This window comes from Adiantum capillus-veneris, chromosome 27, assembly GCF_014529385.1.
Source record: "Adiantum capillus-veneris isolate H3 chromosome 27, ASM1452938v2, whole genome shotgun sequence".
NCBI lineage: Eukaryota > Viridiplantae > Streptophyta > Polypodiopsida > Polypodiales > Pteridaceae > Adiantum > Adiantum capillus-veneris.
Window position 1 is genome coordinate 27,783,783 of NC_140957.1, and position 11,399 is coordinate 27,795,181.

Below are 11,399 nucleotides of genomic sequence, written 5' to 3' on the forward strand. Positions count from 1 at the left end.
ATTGAATATGGTGGTGTTGATGGCCAGCAAAAACAAGCCATCAACATGCAACATTCTATGACGCGTCTTGTTTCTCTGAGCTGCCACTTGGAGTTAGCAATTAGCTGGCAGCTAGAGGTCAGTCTTAAAGTGTAAGGGATGGTCTCCATTATTGTACGTAGCATTGGTCTTCCAAGTAACACGCATGGCAAGTTGAACAGCACTAACATGGAAGTGGAAGATTTGCGACGGCAAAACAAGATTATTGGATGCACCAATCCCCTTGCATAGGACTTGCTGGTAGAAAGCAAAACAAGATTATTGCATGCACCAATCCCCTTGCATAGGACTTGCAATGATGGAGTGCTGCAGATAGCAATCCTGCAAATGGGCATTAAGGCAAAGAAAGGGGCGGACTTAATGATGGTTAGCATGAGGAGGGGGATGTGCAGTGCCAAGAATAAACATAAAAGCTACAAAAAATGATTGGGTTCAGGGTTGCCTGCGTGAAAGAGCTACAAAAGATTAGTGATCGTAAGAATTTGAGTCTGCAACATTTTGGTCTTGATAGAAGACTCTCTAATCCGGCTCTAATGTGAAAGCCATTGGAGTGGAACCCACACAACTATCAAGATCCAGTTAAAGAAGTCAACTTAGTAACTGAAGAAGAACCTAACCCAGTGTTGTTGGATGCATGGCTGTGGGATTGTCCCCAGTTACTGGATTTCATGGTCTCCTTTATTACTAGTTGGAAGGATGTCTTTGTGTGGTCATACAAGGACCTCACAAGACTTGACCCGGCTCTGAAAGTTCACTTCATACCCCTACAAATATATGTCAAGCCTATGCAAGGCTGGACATACAAGCTCAACCCTAAGTATGATGTACCAGCCAAGAAGGAAATTGATATGATGTTGGTTGTAGGTATCATTTTTCCCAGTGAACACACAATGGCTCTCCCCAATGGTCATCATCCCGAAGAAGAATTCAAAAAAGATCAGGGTTTGTGTAGACTTCATAGCTCTAAATAAGGTCACTATTCCATATGGCTTTCTAGCCCCCTTTTTTTAGCGTGCCTTACAAGATGTATCCGGTCATGATTTTCTCACTTTTATGGATTATTTTAGTTGCTACAACTAGATGGAAATTTTGGGAGATGATAGGATCAAGACATGTTTTAGTACTCCATGGGGAGTCTTTGTTTTCAAATGCATGCCCTTTGGATTAAGAATGCATCGGCATCCTGGAAGAAAACGGCCTACATTTTCTTTGAGCCCTTCCTCAACAAGTTTTTGCATATTTTCATGGATGACTTTTCTTGCTTCTTGTGCCAAGGTTGTGCAAGTCTAGTGGAATGTTTTCAAGAACATATGGAGCAAATGGCTCTCATTTTTGCTCATTGTAGAGAGGTAAATTGAAAACTCAACCTTAATCAGTGTCATTTCATGGTCACCCAAGGCAATCTGTTGGGCCATATTGTGTTTGCTAAAGGACTTTCCCTTGACCCAAAAAAAGGTAAAGCCATCTTACACATGCCTAGGCCAATTAATTTCAAAGGAGTGCAGAGCTTTGTAGGCCACATTGGCTACCATCATCAACGATTTATTAGAATTTATGTTGATATTTCCAAGCCTCTATCTCACCTCACTAGTCCAGCTCAACTTCCCCAATTGACTATGCTTAGGAACTAGCCTTCAACTATCTGAAGAAATGCCTCACACATGCCCCCACCTTAGTCACACCTAATCGGTCACTCATTTCTCACGTGCACATTGATGCTAGTATCACAACCATAGGTACAGTCCTTACCCAGCCTACCAAGGAGTACAAGTTAGACCGACCTATGTGTTATGCCAGTTGGAAACTCATAAAGGCAGAAAGAAACTATAGTACCACTAAAAGAAAGGGATTGTCCATTGTCTACTCTCTGCAAAAGTTTAGGCATTATCTTTTAGGTGTCCATTTTGTAGTAATAACTGACCACTAGGCTCTCAACTATCTCCTCAACAAGCCTCAAGTAGTTGAATGTGTTTGGAGTTAGTTATTTTTGGTTTAGGAGTTTGACTTTGAGGTTTTCGTTTGCCCCGACAAAGAGCATCAAATGGCCATCTCTTTCGGATTGAGTCAGGGGATCCAACCACTAGAGTAGAAGAAGACCTCCTTGATAGTTTTCTTTTGAAGGTGGACAATACCACAGACTGGTACTTGAATGTTATACATATCCTATCCATAGGCTCTTATCCACAAAATCTGTCAAGTTTGCAAAAGATGAGGCTACTGATCAAGAGTAAGCCCTACACCATGATTGGCAACAAGATCTACAAAAGTGGTACGGATGGAGTTCTTTGTCGTTGTGTCTTGCCACATGAAGTCGAAGCCATCTTGAAAGATGCTCACTCTGGTAGCATAGATGGCCACCACCCAAGGCACATCATCGCCCATCCCATTTTACATACTAGGTTGTGGTGGACATACATGTTTCACATTGCAATGCAACATGCTTGATCTTGTGATTCATGCCAACAATGTGCTCCAAAGCCAACTCGCCAGGCTAGTTGCCCATTGCAAATCTCTTTGGCATGGTTTCCCTTTGAAAGATGGGGTATAGATTTCGTTGGGACAATCAAGCTCTTGCTTGATTTGTAACTGGATTAGCTATCAAAAGGTCCAAATCATTGGCTAAATTGTTTGTGTGGTGTAAATTCTTGGTTGAGTAGCCCTATTGTCACCACTTTATTTTACATCAGAGGTGTGTACACCCCATCCCATCAAAATCTTGTGAAAGTAAATCAATTGCATCATTCGCCCTCATGTTGTGTATAGTAGATCCATGTTCTTAATTGATGCTCCCAAAAGAGACAAGTAAAATTTTAGAGTCTAATAACCATTGCTTGAATTGAAAGACCTTGGTATCTTGGGGGACTCACCATGGAAAACTTATCGCACCATGTAAGTGCAGGAGGAGGGGGGGGGTTTACTAGTTACATAAGCAAATAAGTTAGGGGTAGGCCCCCAATAATTTATCTCCCAAGCTTAAAAATAAGGGAGGGGGGTACCATTTTTTTTTTTTGGGAGGGGGGGGGGGGGGGGGAGAGGACTGACCCGAGTTGGTTACTTATAACGATTGATAATTGATGTGCACTAGAATTGGAATGAATTTAGGGGAATTTTTTTATCAGCTCACACATCAAATTTTGCATCAAGCCGGTCATAGATAAGGGCTAATTTGGAACAGGTCAAGGGTTTATTTACACTAGCTTTGGATGGCTCAGAATTGGACGAGTAGCCAGAGTGTAGGCTGAAAGTCAAAGTAAGACACATTGAGGGTACATCCAGTTATCAACATAATTGGTTCCTTAGTACATTGCCAATCACTATGCTACACACTCTTTGACTAGTTTTACTTAGTTAGATCATGTGAGACATAAATTTTATATGTAAGATAGGGGTACGATAGTTTTCTTCATTGATTGTCATATAAGCATAGAAAGGGGGGTCATATTCCCTACTATGGTCATATATAGGGGTTTTATCAAAGTTGTCCGCTCGCATGTGGCGTCCCGATTTGTATATAGAATGAATCCCCTGGGCTTGGTATTTAGTTTCTTCTATTTCAAGGTCTCTCATTACATTGAACCCACTTTTGTATTTATCCTAGAATGAGTATGTGGGTAGCATTTTACCTATTTCCATCTTGAAAACATATCAAAATTTTACTATCATGGAGAGTTTTTGTCTTAGGATTCCATGCCATCAAGAATTTAGTTGACCTCCTATTTTCCCATTTGTAAAATATTACATTATCAGGATGTGTACTTTGTCACAAGGATAACCCTAAATCTAATAGCACTTAGCTAGCTAAACCAATGGAATGTGGATTTTAATTGACTTCATCAATTGGTGCTATCTCTGGTACTATTGGTAGTATCGGTTATCCCCATACATTGACATTATTGTGGTCCTCAATCTTGAGAAATTTGGTGCCCTTATAGTCCATGTAGTAGTCTCCTTATCTTTGAATCAGCAAAGCATGTGCCTAAAACTTGATGTCATGATTATCGATCTTGACCACATACCCATCCATTGATAGGTCTATATAAATTTGAGCTCCATGCTCATTTTGCATTTAGAACTAAAGGCCACTCAAATATGCAACAGTCCTCTTTGTTCTAAAGTGAAGGAATTGGGTGTAACTCAAAGTCTTCTTCAAAGATTTGTTGACAATCTTTTCTCAAGGTTAAAACACTCTTTTGTTGATGCCCAAAGGCTCCAAATCCCTAATTGATCCTAGGTGTTCTAGAACATGCCTTGACCTAAGGTTCGTAAATTTTCGATTTAACAATGAATTTTAAGGCTAGCGTGGCTTGTCTAATTTGTCAATGTATAGCAAGTTTCTAGCTTTAATCTACTCTTAAGCACTACCATATCCAACAATGCTTCAAGTTTGTTTTTTGTTTTTTTTTTAAGTAGAATTAAAAGTTATGCATTTCCACTTTGTATAGGATCTATTTTATAGCAAGAAACTCCCTATTCAAGGTATGGAATGTGAAAATGTCCCTTTTTGACCTAAAATCTTGTTTTGTCTATAACTTGACTTTTGGAGGGTATTTTTGACCCAATCTTGAAGATCTCAAAAGTATTAGAGTATTTCTCTTGAGTTCTAGACTTTATGTGATGGGAAACTAGGGCTTTTTGGTAAAATCTTCTATGTTGACCATTCTAGACTCTCCTTTCAAGCCTTGGGACCCACTGGTAGTGAAAAACTTGACTTATGTACAAAACAATCTGAGCTACTAACTACTGGTGCACAAAATGATATGAGGACCAATGAGTTGTAGTGCAAAACAATCAAAGACCAACATGAATAATTGAGCACCCAAAGTGAATATCCATCCACTTGCAATATAAAAACTTGAAAAAAACCTTCAAAAAAATATAGGAACACTCAAAATCCTAAAATGACTCACATACTTTGGCCCTAAGGGGAAAAAATGGGGAAAGGGGGGATCCTCAAGGCACTTCGTGCAGTTACGGTCTAGAGCCTTTGGGGCAAACTTTTTCACAAGGATGCCCCAACTCAAAACCTCCAACAAGGAGCACCAATCCTTTTATTAACCCTAATGATTCCTATGAGCCAAGTCCAACACCATCATCCCCTATGTGGGAACTAGCTATGTTTAGCACCTAGCCCATTTCTTTGTTTCCAAGCCAAGAGGATCATAAACAAGGGCTTGAAGTCACCCCAGTGCTCCTCTTCCACCTTCACCTCTTCTACCAAGTCTAATTGGAGAAATGCCAATGAGGAGGGTGTATGTTGACTACCCTTACTCTATTTTATAGGAAGATAAGCCGAGTTGGATCTACAAGATGTGGAATCATAAATGTGATTAGCCTCTTGATTATAAGTACTTGTACATTCCATAGGATCATCCACACCACAATTTTATGACAAATTGGGGATCCAAGTATTTCAAGTTCAGCCCTCACAACCTTAAAGACCATGCTTGAACTTGAAGTACTTGGGGATCCAAGTACTTCAAGTTCAACCCTCACAACCTTAAAGACCATGCTTTGGAGAGGTTGTCAGCTTTCTTAAAGGAAGTGAGGGGAGGAAGGGATAAGGGATTTACATTCAAAGAGCCAACACCTAGAGCCATCCCACAAGACCTCTAATATAGAGCTCAAACACTACAATACTCACCAAGGACTTGGGATCTAAGAGGAGGACTAGGATGGGGACTAGGGGGCAAAAATAGAAGCTCCACCCATGTGTTGTTTGCTCCAAATTTTAATGACTCATCCACGGTGACCCAATAGATTATCCACCCACAATGGGGGAAACTAGAGAGACCAATTGTATACCAAATACAAACAAGGACACTCTGATGTTGTAGATGCACCTTCTTCCAAGGTAAGGGTGACCTAATATACTATCCCCCCACAATGGGGGAAACTATAGAGACGAACTGTATACCAAATACACACAAGGACACTCTGACACTTTAGCTACACCTTCTTCCAAGGCAAGGATGAGAGAAAGTGGCTCCAAAGAGGTCAAATATTCCCACCTCCAAAAGTATTTGCAAGCGGCACAATGAGATCATTGATCCCCACAATCATGTGGCACAATTCCGTAAAGTGATCTATGCCAAAAGGTCATTAATATCCATACCATATCTCAAGGATTTGGCCTCACCTTTTGGAAGGAAAACCCTTAGCTTGGTTACTCTACAATGGCTCCACAAGTCCTCATTATGTACAATTTTGAATTCATGGTCAAGGAATTTATAAAGGAGAACACCAAGAGTGGCATCAAGTACAACATGTTAATTTAAATCTTGAGTTTTAAATAGGATTCAAAGGAGAACATGCGTGGAGCAATTGATAGGTTGGAGTGGTATATTTTGAGGTTTCCAAGTAGTCATGGGAATGGCTAATCTCTTGCTTCCTAGAAGGACTCAAGGATAGGACCTTATACATACATGTATGCCACATAGGCAAAATGTATGCCAAAGCCACAAAGTAGCCACTGAAGAAGTCAAATAATGGAAAACGTAGGCTAAAAAGGGATGCAAAGCCAACCTTGCTAGATTGACAATTAGGTTGGTTATTGCAATGATATACTACCATGGCTACACCATCTTCTATCAGCATCATTGTCAAGGAGGAGTGAAGAAGAACAAAGCCTAGGATAATGCATTGTTGCTTGCATTGCATGCCTCTTGGGTTGCATCTTTATTCCTTAGATTAGGATTTAAGCTTAATTTCCATATTTGAGTAGGATTCTCACAAACCATAAAAAGCTCCTTGTGGTTGAGACTTTCTCATGTCGAGTAGGATTAGGTTAAATTAGACTAGCTTAAGTTTTAATGTAAATAGGGTTTCAATTTGACAAGTGCATAGAAAGTAGTGTATAAAAGTTGTTTTTTTCCTTTTTGGCACAGTTTTTCACAAAAATGAGATAAAAACTATCTTCTCCTTGTTTTCCCCCCTCAAAATCTAGATTCAATTGGTTACATGTCTTCATCCACACTAGGCTTAGCCCTAGAGAGAATATATTTCACCAAAAAGTAGCTTTGTTGCTCAGATCATTGTTTTGGAGTGTAAGAGAGGTTTTGGACCAAAAGTGGGCCAGTGTCATCTTTGGACCCCTAGGGGCACATTGATATGCTTAAAGCCTTATTTAAACATCAATTGTACAAAACAATTTGAGAAAAATCTAGGTTCAAAACGTAGAGTTTGCTAGAGAATTAGTACAATGAGGCCTTCAAGGTGCCCAACCTTGCATAATCTTACCAAAAACTTTGGCCTATACAAAACAATCTAAGCGCACCTTATTTTGGACAGTTGATGTTTTCTAAAAATAAATTGCTTTTTTGACCCTTTTAAGCACTATTCTCAAGGCTTGGGATCTACTAGTGATGAAAAAAGTGACTTTTGCACAAAACAATTTGAGCTGCTAAAAATGAGCTGAGCATCTAGCTGGAAGTTCAAAACACTTTGAGTCACAAAAAAGAAATCTAACCACTGGCCAAAAGACTCCAACCCCAAGAGTACATATCCACCTATTTCTATCCACAAAAACCCACAAAAAAAAAACTCCAAAAAGAAAGAAAAAATAAAAATTAAAAAGAATCTGAATTTCGTTGACCAGAGAAAGAAAGGAGTAGGGTTCCTCAAAGCACTTCATTTATCTAAGGTCTAGCACCACACTAGCTTTCAAATTTATAGTGTCATCTCGTGCCTCTACACACAGTAGTCCAGTGAGACCTTCCAAGGATCTACCAAAGGACCATCCTTGAGGGCAATGTGGTGTTTGAATTAGAGGAAACTACCTCTTGTGACACAATATCCTTGTCTTCTATAGCCAATACCTTGGATGAGAATAGTAACATCTATTGTGAATGCATTTTATATTCTTATAGCAATGTTTTTGTTGTAGATATCTATGTACAATCGATGAATGGACTCATGTTATGAGACTTGGAAAAGGCACCGTCTTTTTCAAGACTTGAGCCACCAATACTTTTGTCCGCGTAGATGAGACCTATGCACCAATGCCAACACCATTAGCCCCTCATTGGGACCGAAAGGAATTTATTACTTCCACTACTATGACACCAATCCCATGAAGAACCAAAGTTAGGGAATAAAGTCAATTCTATGCCACCTCCTCTACCTACACCTTCATATAGGCATAAGGACTATCCACCTACAAGGCATGGGATGGGGACCTGAAGGGAAGAAAGGGCACTCAAACCACTTTTATTTTGCTCCCTTCCCTCCTACTCCTTCATATAGCCATAAGGACTATCCACCTACAAGGCAAGAAATTAGGGAAGCAAGCCATAAAATTGACACACCAAAGGAATCTCTAGATGGCTGAAAGCATGCAATGGTGGTACAAAAAGGATTGTCCTTAACACAACATGGACTTGGTGGTTCATTTGTGTATAAATTGGACCTTTTAATTGGAAATGGAGAGGGGCCATATATTTCTTTGTTTTTAGACGTTTCACTATTTGGAGGGGCCACTCCAAGAGAGGAGGTGAGGGGAGAGGGCTGGACCCACATTATGGTTATTGGCTTTCACGACACCACCTCTCTCTCTCTCTCTCTCTCTCTCTCTCTCTCTCTCTCTCTCTCTCTCTCTCTCTCTCTCTCTCTCTCTCTCTCTCCACCAGCAAGTTGAGCCCTAGCCATTGCATCTCTTTCTCTCTCTCTCTCTCACTCTCTGCACCAGCAAGATGCACACAAAACCCTGGTTTTAATTGATGTTTATTGACCACTCCTGCATCTCTCTCTCTCTCTCTCTCTCTCTCTCTCTCTCTCTCTCTCTCTCTCTCTCTCTCTTTGTGTCAACGTGTGTGTGTCTCTCTTGCTCCTTGCCAATGGACAATACTACAAGAGTTTACCGCTTGGGTGACTCACAGCCACTCTCTTTCGACGAGCTGAATGAGGAGGAATCAGGCATGGATGAATAGATACAAAACCACACCATTGTCAGTTCCATTGAGACATGTGGCACTAATCAATATTTTCTTCGTGATTATTGGGCTGCAAAGAAACGCAAACAGAGAAGGAAAGAACGACATCCTTCTTTTGCACTTGGATTACCGAAAGCCAAGTCAAGGAAGAACATTTGTGCAGCGGTGGCACGATGTTGGCGCAAGCAAACACTTAGGCTGTCAAGTAATGAGCAAAAGGAAATATTTCAGCAACTATTGGACCACCAGACATTTTTTGAGCTGCAAAAATCAAATATCAACAATGTCGAAGACACCGTTCTATCGGTTGTGCGCAACACTTTGGCTCAAATTAAGGTCCGGCACTCAACAAGTGAGCTTTTTGTTAAGTGAACCTCTCTAACGATGATCTTGGACAATAGTACAGGTGTAGCCTCAGTAAACCAATCCAAAATTGCTAGTGTCATGGGTGTCCATCGAAGGAATATAGCTGCTGCAACTTCAAGACTGGAGAATAAAGATGAGGATGAAGTGTTGCCATTGAGTGCTTGTGAGAGACAATTGCCACAAGGAACCATTATCACTAATGAAACAAGAGATTTGGTGTATTCCTTATGGACATCAAAAACTAGAGTTTCACCTAACAAGAAGGACATATGTAAGAAGAGGATTAGAAGGAAAAGTGTTTTCAAACATCATGTGCATCTACTCGATGACTCTCAGGTACCAACAAATCTTAGCAATTGTAATTTATTTGGTGATTCTTAAGGCTGATTTGGTCAAGACACTACCAAATTTGGTGGTCTGCTATATGGAAGTGGTGGTATACAGTATCTTACAAAGGTTGTATACATAACCAGTGCATTCTTGGGTGGTTCTAAAGCTATTCTTTATAGAACTAAAGCCCTTCCGCAGTACCAAATTTGGTAGTCTGCCATATGGCAGTGGTGGTATACAATACCTTACAAAGGTTATATACAGTACCAATGCACTCTCATGTAGTTCCAAAGCTATCCTATAAAGAACCAAAGCCCCTGTGTGCAGTACCAAATTTGGTAGTCTGCTACATACCAGTGATTCCAAAGCTTATCCGTACAGTACCAAAGCCTCTGTACAGTACCGTTTCCGTCCCTACAGGCACCAAAGCCTCAATCTTTAGTACTAAAGCCTCACTCTATTTTACCAAAGCCTACTTGTGTAGTACCAAAGTCTTTGTGCAGTACCAAAACTATTCCCTGTATAGTACCAAAACATTTTTGTTTATCACCAAATCATTTGCAAAGTTTCCATATGGGTACTCTTCTGCAAACAATTCTAAACTGAGTCAAAAGCAGACAGATAGTACAATTTCTGCTACTGCTTACAACCAATTTGGGTTCTAACGTACTATCTTTGGTACTGTTTACAACCAATTTTGGTTCTACATTACAATATTTGGTACTGTTTACATCCAATTTCGGTTCTATATTACTAAAATTGGTACTATTTACATCTAATTTTGGTTCTACAATACTATCTTTGGTACTATTTACATTCAATTTTGGTTCTACATTACAATCTTTGGTACTTTTTACATCTAATTTTGGTTCTACAGTACAATTTTTGGTAGTGTGTACATCCAATTTTGGTACATTACTATCTTTGGTACTGTTTACAACCAATTTTGGTTCTACATTACAATCTTTGGTAGTGTGTACATCCAATTTTGGTACATTACTATCTTTGGTACTGTTTACAACCAATTTTGGTTCTACACTACAATCTTTGGTACTCTTTACATCCAGTTTTGGTTCTACAAGTACTATCTTTGGTACTGTTTACAACCTATTTTGGTACTACAGTACAAGCTTTGGTAGTGTGTACATCCAATTTTGTTACATTACTATCTTTGGTAATGTTTAAAACCAACTTTGGTTCTACAGTACAATCTTTGGTACTGCTTACATCCAATTTTGGTTCTACAATACATTCTTTAGTACTGTATACAACCAATTTTGGTACTACTGCACATTAGTGGCATTTACCATTTGCATGAAGTTGGAATTTTCTAACTCTTATTGTATTGGTTCCACTGGTAGAGCTATACCAAAGATTCAAGAGGACTCACCCTACAGTGGTTGTGTCTCTTAGATGCTTTGAGGCATTAAAGCCGCACTTTGTTCGGAAGTTGAAAGAGTGGTATACCTGCTGCTGTGTATCCCATGTGTAGATACTCTATTTCAAAGAGGCTTTTAATCAGATGCGGCAAAACAAGTTTGGGCATCATGGGAAAGGTCACCTTTGCACTTGCTTCGTGTGTTGTAGAAGTGATGATATAGGAGAGTGTTTTGCAAACCAGGTAGTATGTCAGCACATCACTAGTATGTGGGAATCCATCATGTGCCCAAACCCAAGAGATAGTGAATACCATGCCAAGAAATGCTTGATTGGGGACTGCTCCCAATGTGGTGTACG